This window comes from Balaenoptera ricei, chromosome 4 (assembly GCF_028023285.1).
Source record: "Balaenoptera ricei isolate mBalRic1 chromosome 4, mBalRic1.hap2, whole genome shotgun sequence".
Classification (NCBI taxonomy): domain Eukaryota; kingdom Metazoa; phylum Chordata; class Mammalia; order Artiodactyla; family Balaenopteridae; genus Balaenoptera; species Balaenoptera ricei.
In genome coordinates, this window is record NC_082642.1 from 143,387,103 (window position 1) to 143,406,534 (window position 19,432).

At 38.3% G+C, this 19,432-nt stretch overlaps 1 protein-coding gene across 1 annotated transcript in view; it reads right to left on the bottom strand.

Moving 5' to 3' along the window:
- Positions 1-19,432, bottom strand: part of CYYR1 (cysteine and tyrosine rich 1) — a 105,479-nt gene that overhangs the window by 22,477 nt on the left and 63,570 nt on the right.

Genomic DNA, 19,432 nt, shown 5'->3' on the forward strand with positions numbered 1-19,432 from the left:
TAAAGCAATGAAAAAATATCATTTCAACTGTAGGGCTGAAAGGAAAAAGCACACATGAGAAAAATAAAACTTGGCAAAATTCTTCTTCAGACTCTTTCATTAGCTCAATAATTGTTCTTTCAGCCAGTGCATTAAAATATGTAATACAATATTTTCATGCTCATAATCTTCAAAACCCATATTTTATTCTACACCTATTCACAATTTATAAAGTCTATAACTTTAGCAAAACTCTTACTGGCTTAATTTAAAAATGATGCATTTTCCTCATTGTTGCTTTAATAAATCAATACAGAAGAGTAAGAATAGAAAAACAAGCTCAATGGAGTATGGTTTTTAATATGGAGAGTATTTAGTTCCGTCACTTTAATGAATAATAGTAGGTCCCCAGAACTAAATATATCTATATCTGTATCTATATCTGAACCTGTATCTATCTCTACCTATTTATCTACATATACATTTATATATATATCAAATAAGATGACTATAACTTCAAGTGGTTAAATTATTGCTAAATATTGTTGCAATTCCATGTGTTAAATGCGTATGAAGAGTAGAAACACCAATCCATGTGATTTTCCTAATAAGTCTATATTACTTGCAAAAAAATCCTGTAAAATTCAGATATGTTAAAGATGTTTATTTTGCCTTTTTTTTTTCATTTTAGTCCTTCTGTCTAATAACATCATTCAACATATCTTCATCCTTGGGGCTTTATAGGTAACTTTTCTGTAGTCCTCAGAATAATAAAATTAGAAACTAATTTTTCTCTAAATGTTTAAATTTACTTCATTTACTGACTCAGGGATTTTTGTCCCTTCCTCCTTATCTTACCCTCCATCCTGCTTTCTGAAATGTGGATGCGGTGGCTGAGCTCTCGTCTCCATGTAGGACCATGAGGATAGTCCACCTAGAGATGCAGGAGGTATGAATTTGATGGAGTATGCATCCCTAACAGCTACATGGAGATGCTATATCACTCCCAAGTTGCCTATCTCTAGGTTTCCTTTACATGAGACACCAACACCCTGTTTTTTAAAAAGTTTATTAAAACCTCTGTTATTTTAGTTTAAGTGTGTGTGTGAGAGAAAGCTACACTGCTTGACCTAATCTTACCTAATACAACTTCTTTGCTACAATAAGCACACTGAGTAAACAAAAAGAAATATTTCATGTGGAAATAGTTCTAAGCAGCGCACAGGTACTCTGAGATCCCTGGGAAAAGGTTCCAGAAAAGCATACTAGAACCAAGAAAGCATGAGACTGCATTCAACTTCTATTAAATTGAGATCACTTATCTTCCATCTTAGGTAGAGTTAAACTTGTATGATTCAGTGAAAGACCTTCAGAAAATCCCTACGTTGCCTAGATGTCAAAGAGGTATACAAAATGAGAATAAAAAATGGTCTTGAATGTGCTGTGAACGCTAGGGTGACCTGCACGATAACGCATTATCACTGGAGTGCGATAGTAAATGATTTGACTGATGAAGAAAGCAAGAATAACTCAAGCCAAAGAGTACCCTTTGAGAATTGGTTGGTTTGCCCTTATCTCCACTGATCAAATTTTCTGAACAAGTTATGTTAGATTCCTATGTTAGATTCGTAAAGTGAGTTCAATGAAGATCAAATGCATATAATAAAATAATATTAATATTAATAATATCAATTAAATGTTTTTCCATATATATATATGATCATATATGAATATATTTAACTGTAATTTAGAAAAACAGGAAGCTGAGTGAAGATTCCCTGAACTATATTACTTGACATAGTCTGTATACTGTGTGCATTCCAAATGTCATGATCTGATTAGCTGTCAGTATAGCCTTGAGATAGCACAGCGTAACATAGTGTAAGTCAAAATTTAAATTCAGTCACTCTAGTTACAGAAGTTTCCAGAAACGTTTCTTTCAATATTCACAAATGTGATTCATTTCATTGTTTATTTAACAACAATATTTGGAAAAGTAGTATTGACCCACACTTAAATTGGTTGAAGTTTCCAGTTATGGCCTTGAGATGTTTGATTTATTCCTCAGTCATTATGCTTGTAATTTTAAACAGCTATCGCTAGATAATTAACAGTCATCACTTTATTCATGAAATATATATCGGTTATCTACCATGTGCTAGGCACTATTCTGGGTGCTGGGATGCAAAGTTGAGTGATACATGGTACCTGTCTTCAAGGATTTTAGAGGCATGTATGGCATACTAAACAAAAAGAGAGATTTTGAAAGGCCACTATCTCCAGGCATAGAAGACTAAGTCAATAAAATAATTTAAAAATTTGATCATACTCAGCAAAAGAGAACATTTTTTAAAAAAATGAATGTAATAAACTCAAGAGAATAGTAGTGATTTCTTAATACTTCTTACTTGCATATAATAGTTTTTTGAACCAGAGGATGCTTTTGTGAAATAGAATTCAACCCACTTGTTTTGCAGGTGAAAAAATCAAATCCATGAGAGGCTAAAATAACGATCTTCTAGTTAGTTTCGTGGTAAAGAATAGAGCTCAGCGATCCTAATTTTCACCCCAGAGCTGTTTATATGGCAGTGGACTGCCTTGCTCATATTCTTTCATCCACTCACCAAACATTTATAGAGTCTATCTGCTGTGCCAGACACTCTCGTGAGCACGAGGCATATAAAGATGAACAAAGTCTCCTTAGGAAGCAGAGAAGAGGAGAGAAAGGATTCCTGGAATGTTGGGGAAATTGAAACCTTGAGACCTGATGACTGATTGAATTGGGTAGTAAATGAGAGGCAGGAGTGCGGAATATCTTCCATGTGGATGATTGCCCCTTGCTGTACCATATACAGTCCATAAAAATGTCTTGAAATGAAGAATAAATGAGACATGGAATCATAAACTAGATTTAAGTAGGTACAGGCAGAAGGCAAGCCACACAGGTTTCCTTGCCTTCTGCCTTCTAAACCTAAAAATTTCCCAATTACTTCTAGACTTACATTTATAATGCTTTGGCACAGTTCACCCTTTGAAGTGACCTTTGCTGAAACTTCACACTGAGCTAATTACCTTAACTTGCTTATGATGTTTACTTTAGACAGGACTTTCTTCTTTTTCTTCCTGTACCTTTTTATCATATTTTAAGTAGAAAAATAATCACAAACCCGTTTTGTTTTTTTTTAACACTAACTCTAAGGATTTCTATTAAAAATCCATTTGTTGAGATTTAAGTCCTGAGAGCATGTAAGATTTAAGAGACTGAATCTGATTATGAAAATCAGAACCCTCAGAATAATCCGATTTCCTTTCCATTGACTCCAGCATGGAGAGTTTCAAATAAATATGGAGGCTTATATAATTATTGATCTGGCAGAACAGCAACTACCTTTTAGGCCTAGACATTTGAAAATTTAATAAGGTTCCCATAGGACTGGGGTGGAGGTTGTAAACCTTTCCAGATTAACTGCTGAAACAGGTAACAGACCTTGATGATGTAATAGATCCCTGGCAGTGAGACCATGGGCCACCAAATACAGTATTTTCACATGTGGCTCCGTCAACCGCTAGACTATACATTACAAGGTAGCCAGCCCACTCAGACAACTGTGGTCCTCTTCCCGGACCCTAGCAAGTCCCATCCTCTGCCGAGACAAACCTGCAACTGACCACCATCTGCGGGAAGGTCTCCATTCTACTTCTGCCAATGATTTGCTCACTTCTGACATTTATTATCTGCACACAACTCTGTCAGGCTGGGGCTGCCCAGACCCAAGAGAGGCTGCCTGATCTCACCTCTCTGAAAGTCTTGTTCACAACCTCACCTGCACCAGCCCAATGTGGTTGATCAGAATGGTCACACTTTGGCTGCCTCATAGAATCTAGCCTCACACTCACTTTAATGATTCTTAAAGTCATTAACAAGCAATACATCCTCATCACAGCTAATCAGATCATGACATTTGGAATCCACCCAGTATACAGAGTATGTCAAGTAATATAGTTCAGGGAATCTTCACTCAGATTCTTGTTTTCCTAAATTAAAATTAAATATGTTCATATATGATCATATATATCTGGAAAAAACATTTAATTGCTACTATTAATATTACAATTATTATATGCATTTGATCTTCATTGAACTCATTTTACAAATCTAACATAGGAATTGGACATTTGTTCAGAAAATTTGATGAGTGGAGATAAGTGCAAACCAACCAGTTCTCAAAGGGGACTTTTTGGCTTGAGTTATTCTTGCTTTCTTCATCAATCAAATAGCTACAAACAGTTTCTGAGTTTTATGCCGTATAATTATCCATGAGAGGAAAACTGATTTCAATCATGTCTCATTACAGTAGATTCAATCCCAGAGAAGGAATGTGAATGGCTCAGGTGGAGTTGGGGACCCTCCTATAGAACAGTCCACTTGGCCAAGGCCAAGAATACCATGATTAGCCCAGCTTGGGTCAAATGCCTGTCCCCAGACCTGCTCTATGTAACCAATGCAGAAACACGTGGGGGAAATAGAGGTGGTCAATTCAGGAGCAGAGGCAAGAATTTGGCAAACAATGGCACAGTCATTCACACACAAGATAACTTTGTATAGTTGACATTAGGATTCCAAGCCCAAGTCTGAGTTTACGGCTGTAAGCTGGGATTATAAAGAATGAAGAAATCCATAATTCAAAAAGAGTCATGTACCACAATGTTCATTGCAGCTCTATTTACAATAGCCAGGACATGGAAGCAACCTAAGTGTCCATCGACAGATGAATGGTTAAAGAAGATGTGGCACATATATACAATGGAATATTACTCAGCCATAAAAAGAAACGAAATTGAGTTATTTGTAGTGAGGTGGATGGACCTAGAGTCTGTCATACAGAGTGAAGTAAGTCAGAAAGAGAAAAACAAATACCGTATGCTAACGCACATATATGGAATCTAAAAAAAAAAATCGTTCTGAGGAACCTAGGGGGCAGGACAGGAATAAGGACGCAGACGTAGAGAAAGGACTTGAGGACACGGGGAGGGGGAAGGGTAAGCTGGGACGAAGTAAGGAGTGGCATGGACTTATATACACTACCAAATGTAAAATAGATAGCTAGTGGGAAGCAGCCGCATAGCACAGGGAGATCAGCTCGGTGCTTTGTGACCACCTAGAGAGGTGGGATAGGGAAGGTGGGAGGGAGATGCAAGAGGGAGGAGATATGGGGATATATGTATATATAGCTGATTCACTTGGTTATAAAGCAGAAACTAACACGCCATTGTAAAGCAATTATACTCCAATAAAGATGTTAAAAAAAAAAAGAAAGAATGAAGGACAGATAGATAGAGACAATCTCAGTTCTGTTCATCCTTCACCTAAATATATATGTGGTACCAGAAAGTCAGAAAAGTAACTTTAGACAAATACAGAGGTTTGGGACTCTAAGGATTTCTAGTGGCCATGTTTTGAAAGACCTTATTTCAAAGAATCTTAAATTATATAACACTAAACATATTTGAGTATTTCCTAGATATATGTTAGCGTTTCAAGGAAGACAGAGCCTGGGGAAGACACATTTGCACGTATGTAAATAATTATAATGCACAGCATTGATTGCAAACAGGGGAAGCATGGAGTAGGTTCTATGACAGCAGAGGATAGCAAATGTGCGAGTGTGTGTGTGAGTAGAGATGGGTGTGTGTGAGAATGTATATCACTGAAAGAAGGTGCAGGTGTATATACGTGTTTGGGGGGGTGCTTGAGGATGGATGGATTCCTGAAGGAGGTAACCCCTTCTGAATCTTAAAGGAAGATGAGGAATTAATCAATGGAGATTGAGGGGATTACATTTAAGATCAAAGGAACAAGGTATAAATGCCATAGGAATGTAAGATACTGTGACATGTTTAAGGGACCATGAAAAATTGAGAGTTGCTGAAATAGAAAAGACGCAGATGAGGCTGGAGGAAAAGCAGGGGTTTGGGGGGGCAATTAGGAGGGTCTTCAATAACACTGTAAAGAACTTGACCTTTTTATTGGAATTAATGGAAAAATAAGTGAAAACCTGCAAGCATGGGTCAATCTAAGAGTAACGTGAAGAGTGGATTTAATGGGTACCAGGCTGTACCCAAGTGGTCCTATTGAAAGACCATTGTAATTATCTGGGCAAAACGTGGTGAAAGACTGAACCTGACAATGAAAGTGGGGCAGGGGAGAAGGTGGGGAGGAGGGAGTTCAAAAACTCAGAACATATAACATGGAAGGTAAAGTTATCGGTGCCTTCAGGTCATCAAATTCAAACTCCTAAAAGCTTATTATAACTCTGTGCTATCCGCAGGCATGCAAAGCTCTTGGACGCTCCCAGCACTTAAAAGTCACTAAGTCTGGAGGCATCTTTTCCATTACTGAATAATTCCCTGTAACTGTGGGACACTTCCGTAGATTTAGTTCACCAGATCTCTTATCTCTCTCAAAGAAGGGACCTCTGCAGAGGGAAAGCTCTGACCTTTCATAGGAAAGAAGGGAAGTGTCAGGCCCAGAAGGTGTCAGAGGGCAGGAGATAAACTTTGCTTACCCTTGTTGTCTACTGGTCTGATTTCAACCAAGTGTGTTTTCCAAAAATGAGTATGTTTATAAAAAGCATATATACTCTTTAATATTGCATTACGTAAACTTTTAGCATAATGAGCATGCATAGATAGGAGGTTTGTTTTATTTGTCTAATCAGTGAACTCTTAATTGCCCTTCTCTGAAATGCATGTCCTTAAACCTCTGTAAAACATAAATTAAAAATAATAGTCTTTGAGTTATTCTTAGATTGCTTCATGCAGTCTGATCTTCCGAACCAAGTCTTTGTGCAGTTAGAATCTTAATTGGATCAGATGATGCCCGATGTCCCCTCCAGCTCCCCAGTACCACAACTAATTAGCAGAAATTCCACTTTAATAATACAGCTGCTGCAGTTCAAGAAAGGAAAGCAAAGCAGAGGTGGAAATCTCGACCTAATGAACACTGAAGAAAGATTAGAAGCAAGTTAAAATTCAGTGTGATAATTAATTACAGTCCAAGAAAATGAATATTGGCTAACTGTAATTTAAGCTATATTTATTCATACAAGTCTCTTCCACAACATCACCTCCAATTCTGAGATAGAAAGACAATACCTCTTCTCAATAATTCTTATCTCATTTATTGTCAGTATAAGCAACAATCTCAAGTCTGTGGAGATGTAAAAATCATCAAGGTAGTATTCAGTATTTTAAGTGAGTAATTATAACTGCATGCTCTCATGCATATTATCAAGCCAACTCTTTATTAATTATTTCTACTTTGGAAAGTCATAGTTTTGTCTCAAAGATCTTGGCAAAAATAGCTATACCATGACACAACAGTTGTGGAAGATATTTTACATGATTTTTCTAAATAGAATAAAAGATTAAAAAATCAGATGGATTCTTGCAATTTTAGGAGCAGCTATTATAATGTGGTTGAATGTTTCACTGTATTCTTTGAAATTCCAGTGGGCCAGGGAGCTACTCACTCTTATAGCCATGCAACATACAGGGAGGGAATTATGCCCGGTTTGAACCACTAGAGTGGTATTACATCAGTATTGTCTCGTTTTAGGCAGACTTCATCCTGTTGCATCTAATAGTACAGTTAAAATTTAGGAGGAATGGCCCAAAAAATGACAGTTCTCTTACTGGGGAGAAGATAACTAGCCAACATAAGCTGTGTAGTCTGGTGGGATGAGGTAAACAGTAGTTACTTAAGTAACTTATATTACCTGTGTGGATGGACAGACTAGCAAATTACAGTGTGGGTCATCACCATAAAGTCAAGATTCTTCTGACCAAATTACTGCAGACTGGGCAGAGAGGTGGATCCAACAAGAAGAAACACAGAAACAGAGAATTAAGGGGGTCATAATCTTTAGTTCCACAGGTCCATCTAAGGCAGGTGAGTGCTGGCAGCAGCGTTGCTGTGGAGACAGTAAGAGCTACCTGCTCCTCTACATTTCCCAGCTGTCCTTACATCTTGGAAGGGAGGGGCTGTGTGACTAATTCTCCCCAACAGAATACTGAAGGAAGAGATGCGTCACTTCCTGTCAAGATCGGTTAAGAGGTGGTGTTCCTTCCTCACCTCCTTTCACTACCCCAGCCTGGGTGGCTGGAAGCAAAGGATTCTGGGATGATGAGTCCACTATATGGAAGGAGGCGGAGTCCCTGAGCCATGGCGTCAGGGAGAGCCACACAGGTGAGCTGCTGATGTGATCAAAAAATAATATGGCGTTGGGTTGAGCCACTGAGATTTCAGCGTTTATCTGTTTCTGCAGCATAGCCTAGCTATCCTGAAGAAGGCATCGGTGTTGTGACTCAGAGCACAGGATGTGGATTCAGCATACCAAGGTATAAATCTTGTTTCCACCACTGACGACCTCTGTGACCTGACGTCTCTGAGCTTCAGTTTTGGGCGCAAGAATTTCGTTATCAGGATGAGACATCATAAGTGGTTTCAACTCAGGCAACAAAATATAACTCCCGTGGTGGGCCCTGGAAATACTGCCTCCTAAAACAGATGAAACTTGTAAGGAATCAGGTGTGGGTCTCAGGCTCCTCGAGTGACAGAGGTGAATGGGACCCACAAGGCACCTGATTTGGTAAAGAATATGAGAGCCAATCTGATGTTGCCTCAGAGTGAAGGCTGGTCCCCCATTCTGGCTTCATATTAGATTGAAATTAAGTCACACAACAATATTGACACCTGTAAACCAAATCAATGAAATTAGAATCTCTGGGGATGAGCTCCAGATATTATATTTTTTAAGTTACCCTGGTTGTGCTAATATAGAGCCAGAATTAGGAATCAATGAGTTGGAGTAACAAAGAGACCTAAAGCTGCCTAAAAGCTTTCTGTCTCCGTTGAAATTGGTTCAGGAGGCGAAGGATAGAGCTCAGGGGAAAGAAACACCAAGTGGACTCAGATATGTGAAATTGGCAAAAGAAGTGATTTTAGCAGCAATTTCTCAACAAAAAAGAGATAGTGATTTAAGTCAAAACATTTCCATCTACAGAACTTACACAGAATAAATATCATTATGAATATTACTGTTATTTTCTTTTCAGTCCTCATTCCATATCATATTCTCAGTCTACTAAATGCACTTAAAATAAGGGAAGAAATCATGGGTGTACACATGAATATTCAGCACAGAAAAATATTTCTGATTGGTAATATACAAAACGAGTGAAATATTAACAAAATGTTATAGAAATAAAGAAACTGAACAATTGATATATGTTTGATTCTGTGAAAATAGGCAGATCAGTGCTTCCCAAATGGGGAGAAAACTTAGTTCAGCAACCTAGAAATTGCCAGTTGGTTCAGACCTCTTATTTATCCAATGCCCTGTTCTATTGCTGACCTACCCCACATTCAGCAAGAAAGATTAATTTCCTATCAGATGTGAGTGAATCTTAATGGCAATGTGTACCTTAATTTCCTTTAGTCGTTTATAACTGTTCCTCAAATTTCTCCTGTTTTTGGACCGCTAAGGTCCAGTGGAATGACAAACTTGAAAATATCTACTAGTAATGAAAGGCATTTGTTGGACACTAACATATTAATTACTTGGTTTTGATGATGTAGGAAGGTTACTAAAAGTACTCAATTTACTGGCATCAAGGCTTTTTATTTTTTTCTTCTTTACTTGAAATCAAAGCCAACAGTCTTAATAATTTTGACTGGTCCTTAAAATATTCTCACATTTGCTCAGCTTTAATTTGCAAATGAGCCCTTTCCTAACCAATGTACCCTCATCAGGAAATCTAAATCATAAAAATTCCAGGGAACAACACCAATAACTTATTTTATGTAAACTGTTTGGAATTATGCCAATCAATTCACTAGTTCATGATTTCAAAGATTGTTTCATCAATCTTGCATTACTCAATTCATAGAACATAAAATAGACCCTTTAACAAGAATTTGGATTCGATTCTGTAAGAAAGACAAGGTCATTTTTTAAAAGCAAATCAGCTAGCAAGAGGGCTATCAGAAGCATGCGTACAAAGAAAAATGGTTGCAGAAACTTTCGGCTCTATTCTATAAATCTTGACCTTTATTTTTCCCTTCTGCTACTACTTTGCTTCTTTTACTGTTCCCTAAGGGAAATTCTAGTATCACATGGGGCTAAGAAATATAATTTTGTCTTTTACTATTTTAAGTTCAAGTTATTTAAATGCCATGGACTCAGTGAAGTGTGGCTTACGTCCACAAGACCAACCTCAGAAAGCATCGTACATACTCCCTCTGACAACATGATAATGTGAAAGTAATTGCTTTTGGGGGAATTAATCAATTTAAGATCAAGGCTCCTAGACATTATGTTTCAAAATGCCTAAGAAACACACATTCTTTTCTACACTGAAAGACAAGCAAAACATGGGTCTTTCAGGAGACCCACGTGTAAATATTGATTTTATGCCCTCCGCCGAATTAAAATGTCTAAATTGGATCTCAAGTTGAGTTCCCATTTCATTTATATCATATATGTTCATTTGGTTTTAAACTCTAAGCAGCTAAATTTGGCATCAGTTTGACAAGATTCCCATCTTTTACATTTGATGTTATTGAAAAAAGAGTGAGGAACGTATCTCTTCATATATTCATCAGCTATGGATGAAGTACCTATTCATCTGTTTGTCTAGGAGCTGTGGGCACAATAGTGATCCAGAAAGCATCTGCTTTGACCTCTACCATGGAAGAAAGACAGCTAGATAATAAGATATGTAGGAATATTAAGGAAGTTGTAATTAAAATGAGATTTGAAAGGTGAATTAGTCAAGAAAGAAAACAAAGGATTCATGAAGAGGCAACAACCTGTGGGAAATCGGGAGAGAAAAGGGCACATTTTAAGAGAGAAAAGATCAGTAGAGCAAGTACTGTCTACAGCTTTGATGGTAGGAAGGTGTTTGACTAATGGCTGCAGATAGGCTTGGGGAGCTAAACAGCAATGAGGTAATGAAGGGCCCTGAAAACCATGGTAAAAGGGAGACTATAAAACAGGGGCATCAGTGGCAAGAAGACGGTTGTGTTTCAGGAGGATGTCAGTGACAATGACAAAGGGATTGCCTGAGACAAGAGTGGAGACAGGGATACCAGTTGGGAGGTGAGAAAAGGCGCTGCCAAGCATAGTGGGTTGAATGGTGGTCCTCCAAAAGATATGTCCATGTCCTAATTCCCAGACCCTGTGAACATTACCTTATTTGGAAAAGGCCTCTGCAGATGTAATTAAATTAAGGATCTTGAAATCAAGGGATCATCCTGGATTATCTGGGTGGACTCTTAACTCCAATGACAAACATCTTATGAAGGACACACTGGGGAGATTTGACAGGCGGAAGAGGAGAATGCAATGTGACCACGGAGGCCGAAGTCTGAACACAAGCCAAGGAATGCCAACAAACACTAGACACTGGACAAGGTGAGAAAAATCTCTTCCCTAAAGCCTCTAGAGGAAACACAGCCCTGCTGACACCTTGATTTGAGACTTCTGCCCCCAGAACTATGAGAACAAATTTCTATTGTTTTAAGCTACAGTTTTTGGTAATCTGTAACAGCTGCCATAGGAAACAAATACAGTAAAGCAAGAGAAAGACACTGGAGGAGGGAGAGAACACAGGGCATTTGGGACACTGCAAAAGTCCAGTAGAGCAGGATCTAAGGGCATTCATGAGTGAAACCGGAAATGAAGTTGGGCAGACAGGCAGGAGGTTGTATTAGTGAAAAGCTGCTTGGTCTGAATGCACATGGAATGCCAAAATACCAGTGAATGGACCAGACTGGCTGAAGGAGAAGAATTATGGTCTTGAGCAATTTGAAGGAAAATTGGAAAGGGAGGAAAAAATGAACAGAATGCAGTATTTTCTGGCCAGAGGAGGGGTCTATGGCAGTGAAGGGAAAAGGGGTAAAAGGGCTGGGTCTGGGGAATTTTTACCCCAGCCAAACACAGGGCAGTGTCTTAGTCAGCTCGGGCTGCTGTAAGAAATACCATAGATTGGGTGACTTAAACAACAGACATTTATTTTCCCACAATTCTGGAGGCTGGGAAGTCCAAGATCAAGGAGCCCTCTCCTGTCTTACAGATGACTGCCTTCTCACTGTGTCCTCACATGGCAGAGAGAGAAAGCTCTAGTGTCTCTTCCTCTTCTTTGAAGGGCACTAATCCTACCATGGGGTCTCCAGGCTCATGACCTCATCTAATCCTAATTATCTCCCAAAGGCCCCACCTCCAAATACCATTACACTGGGGACTAGAGCTTAACATATGAACTGGAGGTAGGGGACAAACATTCAGTCCAGAGCAGGCAAGGGATGTGACGATCTATCTACGGACTAGATGTGGGCTATGGGGGATAAAGAGTCAGCTGGGAGCTGTTCTAGGTCCTGAGAGAACCACCAGGGGGCAGCGGGGCTGCAACGGGGGAGACTGCTGAGTCTGTGTGTGGAGTGGGTGATGGAAGGCCAGAGGTGGTAGAGGGGAAAGGGACAGGGGCCACCTGAAATGGATGCCAACAAGCCCACCAAGCCAGCAAGGGAGAAGCTCTGAGTCCTCGGGGCTGCTGTCAGAGGGACCCAGCAGAGGGCGGGAATCCAGTTACGTATCAAGAGCTGAGCCAGAACTTTCCTATGTCTTCCTTTTCTCTCTTCCCCTTTCGGCTCTCACACTGGTGGGGTGCACTGGGAGGGGGGACTGCTGGGTGTGAAATGGGTGGGAAAAGAGAACAATTGGCCATGCCCCTCTCCCTGAAGACAGGTGACCCGCCAACTACTGTTCTCAGCTAGAAGATGGGGAGGAGTCTGGCATGAAGTCTGAAATGCTTACGGACATCTCAAATTAGACGTTGAACCTTTCCAAATGAGAGTGTTTTGAGACTTATAAGATTTAAGGACGAACTGTGAGCAAGAAAGCCACAGATGTGCCAAAGTTTCAGCCATCAGAGGGGAAAGCTTCCTGTAAAATGGCAGTGGGATCATGCTTGTTCAATGTACTGTTTAGACATTCAAAAACAACGACGGATATTTCTTCTAAGAAATCCTAGTAATCAATTTTTCCCTCAGAACCATATCAATAAGGTGGCAAAAGCCCGTTCTGAATAGATGCTAACCAATTCCCTAGCGCTCAATTGAGAATCACAAATCATGCTGTGATTATTTGTTTTCCTTTAATTGTATCACTTCTTATTAATTTTTGGAGAAAGGTTTATACAGAAGTTTCTAAAGCATCCCATCTGGTTCCATCTGTTCTCCCCAGTCGAGAGAGAGGTTTGTAACAAGATCAAACACAAACGAGCTAGGATTGGGAGCTGGGATTGAAAAATCGTTTCCACTCTGTTCACACAGCCTCTCTCTCTTTCTCCTTGCTTCACCACTTAATCTTTTGTGCTCGTTTTCTTCATCAGTACAGTGGAGATAATGGGTCCCACTTTCATTTTGTCACCTTGATGGAAGGGTTCCCAGTTAGACTGAATGAAAATCTGACCAGTGATGCACACTTAGGTACCTCTCTGAAGTGTTGTAAGAATTAATGATGGTCAGGAAAATGTACTGAAGATGAAGAGTCCATCCTGAGAGAGAGCTGATTATTAAGTGTCAACGGATAAGTATATTTTAATGAATATGGAAAAAACATCCAGCAAAGGAGCTTGGCTTGCTTGCCCTAGTATCTCAATGCCTTAGGGTAGAAAGGAATATGCATAATATCTGAGTAGAAAAATAAAAGCAATAACAAAACCTGACATTCCAAGACCATAAACCCATTAATAGTGAAATATTCTTTGCATTCTAAAAAATCTTGCTAAATTTTTAAAATAAAGCACTGATTTAATGCACCCAGGATGTAATGAAATCAAGCAACGTGTCTTGGAAATTTAGAATCGTCTATATAGGAAGGCAAAGGACTAAAGACAGAAATGTTCAGAAATAAAGCCAAAGCAAAGAGATCAAGGATACTTTCCTCCCCAGTTCAAAATGCAGCATGGGGCAGAATTCATTCTCTATGTATAAATTTGATAACTGCTTTTTTTTTCGGTCTTGCAAATAGAGATGAAATGGGGATCTGAATGTTGCTTGCTTTGAAGAATATTCAGGGAGCAGATGAAAATGCATAGCAAGTTTGATAAGAAGAGTAAGTTACATTTGTAAAGCAATAAGAAAAGAACAAGTTATTTATGAGTTTAAATATTTTTAGAGAAAGTTAAAGTCACTGTTTCCTTCCTGTACACTAATTATTTCAGGCTGTAAACCTTCCAGCATATAGAGAATAGTTACATTATTTTGGCCCTTTCAATTTCTCTTGGTCTTTGTATCTACAAGGACAAGATATTACAGTGTCTGTCTTTTCTTTTTAGAAGGCTCTGATTCCTTGTACACATAAAACAGGTGTCATAAGTCTATTTATAACATACTTAACTCCAAATATATTTTCTATTTCATATTGTTTATGTTGTAATACACCAGTCAGCTGTTGCTAATGTTAAAGCTAAGACATTTTATTTAAGTTCTTCTTATCTTTAATACCATATGTGAAACAGCTGGTGCTCAGTTCCTATAGATGAATAGTTTTGATGATGATTTTTTCTTTTTATTCCTTATTCCCATGTGCTTGTTTATTTTTGCCCAAATGTTTATATTCTTCCCTAGAGATGTGGTCTGAGTGTATTTGCTGTAGTCAAAAGTGTCTGTTTTATACTTGATTCTGGAGGCAGGGGGGACAAGGAAGATAAAAGTAGGTGGAACTCATAACAGACTTAACCTTACTTTTTCTTTTTTTCACAAGGTTCAATTTTAGAGCTACATTGGAGTTCACAAAAACAGTCTCTATGACATTAATTCTAATTTCAGTAGGGTAATTTCATCACCATTAAAAGCACTGGGAGATACTATTATGATGGAGAGAATATTCGGGGACCTCATTTATTTAGGATATTAGTGAGAAAATTTAGAGTCTGTTCTTGACTTTCAAGTATTTGAGTCCTGCTTTCCTTAACCACTTACTTCAGTAATGTGAGGTATATTATCAAAATTGAACCAAAATTATATTTTAAGAGTATGTTAATGAGCTTTACATTTTCTTCACAAAAATTCAAATGTTATTAAACAAGTCCTGAATCAATAGCTAAAAACTCCCATGTTCTAATTTAAGAAATGAATTATGGCTTATATTTTTTCCTTTTAACTCCTCTCTCCAAGACACTAGAATGTTCTGATATGTATCTCTCAAATACATCTATATTTTTTATGAATTCTTCCTTTTTACAAACTCACTGTCTCATCTTATTTCTGTTCACTTGTGTGTCCTCTGCAGTATCTTCCTGGAATCCTGTTGCCTGGAGACCACTCTTGAAGAATATTCACTGCCGTGGCCTCTTGGAGATTTAAGACTTCTAATAAGGAGTTGATAGAAATCATCAGCTTGCTCCTGATCAAGTAACATTTTTTTAAAGTCACAATAAAACACTTGTCTGGATATTACCCATTCAGGTGATCATAAGAGCTAAAGTGTAGTGTGCAAAGGACAAAAAAAAAAACCTTTGGAAAATTCTAAATCTAAAAAATCCATGCCAAAGGGAGATGGGGCAAAAAAATTAAAAGTCCACTTTTTTTAAAAAAAAGAGAAATTTTCAGGCCCCCCCCATTGCTTATCTATATTAATTTTCAAGATTATTCTAAAAGGCTCTAATATCTGTACTTTTTAGCTCTGTTTGTCTATTAACATTCTCTTTAGTCCAGAGGACTTTTGAACAGCAAGTTCAGTGAAATGGCATGAAGACAACTCCGAAAAAAGTCAACAATAAAGGAACAATAAATGTGGCTATAAGAATTCCATATCACACACATACACACAGATCAACAAAATGGAAAGGCAATCTATAGAATCAGAGAAAATATTTCAAATAATATATCTGATAATAGGTTAATATCCAAAATATATAAAGAACTCATACAACTCAACAGCAATATATATATATATATATATATATATATATATATATATATATATATATATACACACACACATATATATCTCCAATAAAAAAAGGGCAAAGGACCTGAAGAGACATTTTTCCAAAGAAGATATTCAAATTGCCAATGGGTACATGAAAAGGTGCTCAACATCACTAATCATCAGGGAAACGCAAATGAAAACCATCATGCCTGTTAGAATGGCTGGCATCAAAAAGACGAGCTAACAAAAGCTGGTGAGAATGTGGAGAAAAGGGAACATTTGTCCACTGTTGGTGGGATTGTAAATTGGTGCAGCCCCTATGGAAAACAGTATGGAGGCTTCTCTAAAAATTAAAAATAGAACTACCATAAGATCCAGCAATTCCACTTCTGGGTATTTATCTGAAAAAAAGTTCTGAGACCTCTGTGGGCTCTCTACCTAATCTCAGTAGTTGCCCACTTGCAAAAATGACCCTGGCCCCTCATTTGAGCACTTGGCCACTGGAAACTCTACAAGCAAATGAAGCTCATAATAAGCAGGGGATCAAGGTTTATAGCTGATCACAGAGAACTAGACTCATTTCTAACATCATCCTTTCCATAACAGTAACAGTGAGCTCTGAGCTTGGATTTTTCCACTTGCCGCATGAAAATACAAAGAGTAAAATAATGCAGCTTGGAAAAAAAAAAATCAAATAGTAGCTATGAAAACCCTCAGCCCACAAGTTGCTGTGATTTTTCACTTGAGTACACTCAAGGGTTCATTTTACTTTTGGCTCTAAAATTCACACTCAATTTTGACACAAGACATATGACTCAGCTCTTTACAGTACCAATCCTGTAAAAACAGATGACTCAGCCACCAGTTATATCAGCATATTATTGCAGTATTCAACCAAACATGCCTTATGCCAACTAGAGAGGGCTTTCAAGTTGATCAGGCAAAAACAGCAATGTCCCAACTCAGAACATATGCTGTCCTGTAATAAGAATAAAAGAGCCAAATACAAGCACTAAACAATGCTGTATTACTGAAATGTAATTTCTTAAGAAAATCGGGCATCTTTAGTTTTTCCATTACTGCTTGCATTCCTATACACTAACAACGAAAGATGAGAAAGAGAGATTAAGGAAACAATCCCATTTACCATCGCATCAAAAAGGTTATTAGTTTTAGATAGCTGCTCTCTTAAATAAAATCTATTTTGACACAAATTTCAGAATTCAGATCCCCATATGAACCAAGAAACCAAAGGCTGATTTTTCTCAACACGTTTCCCTTTCATAGCCAAAGTATCCAGTAAGCAGGAAAATGAGGTCAGCCCTAAGAAGAATGGTAATCATTTAATAACATTTGGCTGCAAGCCAAAGAAGAGTTACAAAGATAAATCAATCTGGAGCAATAAAATGCCAGAAAAAAACCTGTAAGGACAAGTTCAATATTAAAATATCGTTTATGTTCAACTTACCCAAAAAAACTGCTGAAAGAAATTACTATATTTTCCTTCACAAACAATGTGACAGCATAATGCCACTTTCTACCCACTGAGCATCATAGGATGTTGGGATACAGACATGACATCCTCTTCCTTATGCACCAGGCAACAGAGCCAGACTGGTATTTTGGAGTATTAATTCATTCAACATGGACTGAGCACTTACTATGTATCTACTATGCCTCTGTCTTAGGGGCTTGACATACAAAGAGTTGTTTCATGGGGGTGACAGATGTAAGCTCAAAGTCACCATTGAAATAAAGTTACACATGAGGGACCCTGGAAGAGACATCAGGGAAGACTTCACAAATGATATAGCATATAAGCAGAGGCTGAAAGCAGGAGCAATTTTGCAGTTAGACAAGGTGAAGAAATATTCCAGCAGAGGGCATACACAAAGTCACAGATGTGTGAAACTGTTTGTGATATTTGGAAAACAACAAGCAGTTTTGTGTGGTGCAGCAAAAATTGCAATCTAGATGTGGTAAAATGCAGGCAGAAACTTGATGGTCAGGGATCTTTAAGTCCAAAGAGTTTAGCTCATTCTTTACAAGGAGGAGGGTGCCACAACCAGATTTGTATTTTAGAAAGATGCTCCTTTAGCAGTGTCCAATGAGAGAATGGAGCCTGAGAGATGCATTAGGGGCTGATTCAGCAGTTCACAAGAGAGGGAATGGGGCTAGATTTGAAGGTGTGTTGGGGGAAGAAAGGGGAAGGGGTGAATTTGAAAGGTGTGTAGGAGAAGGAACTTTTAGAAATGGTTACCAGTCTTTGGGTTTTCTGACTTGAACTACTGTGGTAATGGGGTTTTTCTGAACTGAAAACAGGAATACAGTGAACATAATGTCTGGAGTAGGTAGATGGGAGTGGGGAATGATTTTGGTTTTGCATATACTGAGCCAAAAGACGTCTTTTGGGTATCCAGGTGGAAATGACAAAGTAATCAGTTTGTGAGATCAATGCATCTCTGTCTAGGACGCTCCAAGTGCTGGTTTCATATGCTATGAAATTATATCCAACTCTTTTTGACAATTTACAGCGGAGGTTCAGGAGAATAAAGACTCTTGAAAAGATTTCTTTGATAGCTTTATGGCAGTGTTTCAAATCAGGGCACTGCAGCCTAGGGTATCATTGGGGAACTTAGATGGAAGTCTGATTGTCATCAATATAGTCTGCACTGTAAGTTAGTACCACCAGTATTGGATTGGTGAGAATTAGTCAAGGATCATAACGACACATGAGTGAAGCCAGGATTATATTGCAACAACATCATCCATTGTAAATAACGTTTTAGTGTCATAAATATGCTTTTAGAAGACAATTCTTTAAAAATATAAATCAAACCATGTCACGACACAGCACCACACTTTCCAGTGGCTTCCAATTTCACTCAGAGCAAAAGCCAAAGTCCTTATAACATCCCACGATGCCCTCTATAATGTGCTTTTTTTCCCCCTCTAACTTCATTTCTCATTACTCTCCTCCTCCTCCAGTCACTGCCTTTCAGCTACACTGGTCTCTTTGCTTCTCTTAAAACATCAGATGATTGAATATTCCCATTTGCCTAGGATGCATTTCCTGCAGATATCTGCATGGCTTTGAGTCACTGGTCAAAAGTTCTCTCTTAAGTGAGTCCTTCCTTGACCACTCAGTGTAAACACCTAAAGGCACCGAAACCTTAACCAATCCCCGTCACCTTCTCCTGCCTTATTTTCTCCATAGCACCAAAGAGCAGTTTTTGTACTTTCTCAAACATCTTAATTAGGGATCATGGCGTATTAGGACGTAATGGTAAAGTGCTGATAGGAGCTGCAGAAAAGATCTAGATGAATTACCTTAGTATAGGCTGAGTTTGTGCCGTTGTGACAAGCCCCCAAATTTCAGTGACTAAATGAGAAAGTTTATTTCTTCCTTAACTGAAGTCTGCTTAAGTTAGGTGACTCACCACGACAGCTCT